A 3,336-nucleotide genomic window follows, 5' to 3' on the forward strand; every position below is an offset into this window, starting at 1 on the left:
GACAGATCTGCAGGACGAGGTAAGGCGCAGGTTCATTGTTGTCCAATAGACATGGGACAGTCACTTTCAAAGGAAGAGAAATTCATACAAGAATTTAAACAATCACTCAGGGAGAGAGGAGTAAGAGTTAAAAAAAAAAGATTTAGTAGACTTCTTTATTTTATTGATGAAAAATGCCCTTGGTTGGTGTTGACAGGGCACAGCCACTGTCTCTAGGGTAAACATTAGGATGTAACACTTGCTCCTCGCCATATCTAGGGTAACAGATGAATGCGTTAGTGTTTGTTGAAGGTACTCAGACTTGAAGAAATCATGTCGGGAACAGTGATTGTTTTCGATGATTTATAGAGTTGTTTTTCTGAAAGGGTTATCCATCCCATTGCATATCTTTGGTTCCAAGACTGCCCATGCCCACTTGGAGGTCTGGTATTATTGGATACTGCAAACAGTATACAATGGGACTGAAGGTGGAGAGGGCGTGATGACTTTCTTCAGATAACATGTAGCATAAGTCAAAGGGGCTTTGACACGAGGAACTTGCTGTAACCCAGATACAACCTTTGTGTACAGTCAATAAATACGCTTCTGAAGAGAGGTTTGGGGTTCAGTTCACAGAAACTGGTCCTCCCTGCTGCCAGAGAGCCCAAATTACATTCCGGGGTGACTCCTTCTTTGAATGGCCCATGCAACATAGAGCAGCCTCCAGGAAACTTCGTGGCTCCCTTTGAGAAATCCATGTGGATAACCTCACAGGCAGGAGGAGCCCAAGGCAGAGGCCCTGGTGTAGGGATGACCGTCCATAGGCCAATGATTTTTTTGGATAATTCTTCATGACAGGGATCACTACCCAGAGAAGAATAAAAGAAAAGACTGGGTTAAAGCTTTGAAAAATTCTGCCATGTAATATCAGGGTGGGAGTCAGCAGAGGGGTGACCTAGTGTGTAAGAAGAAATCTGTGGAGTGAATGTTAAAAAAAGATCAGGGTAAGAAGAGTTTCAGGGAACTTGAAGAGGCATTAAAGACAGGTTGCTCTGAAACAGTAACGAAGATTGTGCAGGGTGTTTGCAGGAGGGATATTACAGGATGAGGAAGACGGGACTCAATTACAATAGAAAAACGGGGGGATTTAGTAACCAATGGGCAGGGTGAGGGCTCAGGGAGCCTAAGAGGGCTCCAAAGGTAGTGTGATCCTAGCTAACCTGACCTAGCAAGGCAGGTCAAGGCTGTAAACACCAAAGGTTGGGGAAGAGGAAGTTGATCAGATAGCAAGGGTTGGAGGGGTCACACTAAGCTAGGTTTGGGATGGGCAGGCCAAGGAATATGGACTGAGTTTAAGGTCTAGCCAAGAAGATGGCTCATAGGAGCCTGATTGGCGTGGTCTACAAGCGGCGAGCGGACTGAGCGCGGTCTGCGAGCTGACTGAGCGCGGTTTGGGTGCGGACTGAGTGTGATCTACTAGCGGACTGAGTGCGGTCTGCGAGCGGACTGAGCGCGGTCTATGAACGGACTGAGCGTGGTCTGCGAGCTGACTGAGTGTGGTCTATAAATGAGTCTTGGACAGGTGTAGACTGTGAAGAGCTACAGAGATGAGAGCTAAAAAGCGCAGTCATGTAGGGTCATCGACCATATCGGAAAAAACCTCAGAGTTTGAGGATATTTTCCATATAGAACTGTGGATATACTAAAGTACTAATTTTATTTTTTTTAATTAATTTATTTATTATATATACAATAGTCTGTCTGAAGGCCAGAAGAGGGCGCCAGACCTCTTTACAGATGGTTGTGAGCCACCATGTGGTTGCTGGGAATTGAACTCAGGACCTTTGGAAGAACAGGCAATGCTCTTAACCACTGAGCCATCTCTCCAGCCCCCTAAAGTACTAATTTTAGATATAATTCTTTTTCTATATCTACACAAGAAAATATTACGTAGCCATAAAAAGAATTAGTTGTTTATATATAATGTGGAGAGATTGCAGTTAAACGTGCAGGTGGAGCAAAGGGAAGGCCGGCACACTATATATAGTAAGGCAGCGTTTCTGCACAAAGGGGATAAAAATACACATTTACATATGTAGGAGTGTGTCTGCACATGCATCCATTTGCTGATATATGCATAAAATGTTTCTAAAAAGATAAAAAGAAACCGGTAACCTTGGTTACCCATGAGGAGAGGAACGCAGATCCAGAGCAGATCTCAGTGAGTTAGTTCTAGGCCTGCCTGGTCTACAAAGAGAGTATCAGAACAGTCAAAGCTACACAGAGTAGCCCTGTCTCAAAAAAATAAAAATAAAACAAACAAAAAAACCGGGGGAGGAAAGTGTGTATTTGACTTGTACTCCTAGGTCACAGTCCATCCCTGAGGGAAGTCAGGGCAAGAACTTAAGGCACCCGGGGATGCTGCTTACTTACTGGCTTGTTTCCTGCCTGGGTTACCCATTCTTGCTTAGCTAGCTTTTGAAAAAGTACAGCCCAGGATGACCTGCCAAGGGATGGTGATGCCCACAGTGAGCTGGGCTCTTCTATATAAATGGATAATCAAGACAATCCCTCACAGACATGCCCACAGATCAGCCTGGTCTAGGCAATTCCCCATCTGATATTACTCCTTAATTGTCAGTTGACAGTTACGGTTAACCAGGACTGTGGGACATCTGTCATGACAGGAATGGTACTGAGTGCTCCCCTGCTTTCCCTCAGAAAGATACAGGTGGGCTGCATTGCCCAGCAAGACTTGCAATGAGGTAGGCCTGAGTTCTAACGAGATCAATCATGACAGATTTCTAGAAGCACTTCTAGAACCAGCCTCAATAAGTGTCACTGTGACCTTGAGCCTTACCTTTGCCTTTAGCTGCTCGCTGTGTGAAGAGGGTTGGTTGGAGGACTCCAAACCCACCAGTGTTTCTGGGCAGAGTAAGAAGTGGTGAGTGTAGGGATAAGTCCCGCCCCTTAGGGGCGTGTTCGCCTTGGGCTAATGTTTGCTTCCGTATTTGGCGAGCGTGCTCCCAGCCGCTGCTTCTGCTTTCCTGGTCTCCGCGGGAACGGTGGTTCTGTAAGTCTATTAAAGCTGTATATATTTTTTTACAATCTGTCTGCATTTGTTTACGCCGTTACAGGTGTGGGCACCTCTGAAGCACGGGGCTGACTCTGGGTGGAAACTCAGACTTCCTTTAATTAACCCTCCCTGCCCCAGGCAGTGAGTCCATCCTTGGTGAATCATACAACAGGAAGTGAGAGAAAGTAGCAGCTGACCCTGAAGCCCCAGGCTCTCTGCTTGCTATACTATCACTACTCCAGTGTCTTCTTTTTTTTTTTTTTTTTTTTTTTGGTTTTTTC

The sequence above is a fragment of the Microtus ochrogaster genome, unplaced genomic scaffold (assembly GCF_000317375.1).
Source record: "Microtus ochrogaster isolate Prairie Vole_2 unplaced genomic scaffold, MicOch1.0 UNK3, whole genome shotgun sequence".
Lineage (NCBI taxonomy): Eukaryota > Metazoa > Chordata > Mammalia > Rodentia > Cricetidae > Microtus > Microtus ochrogaster.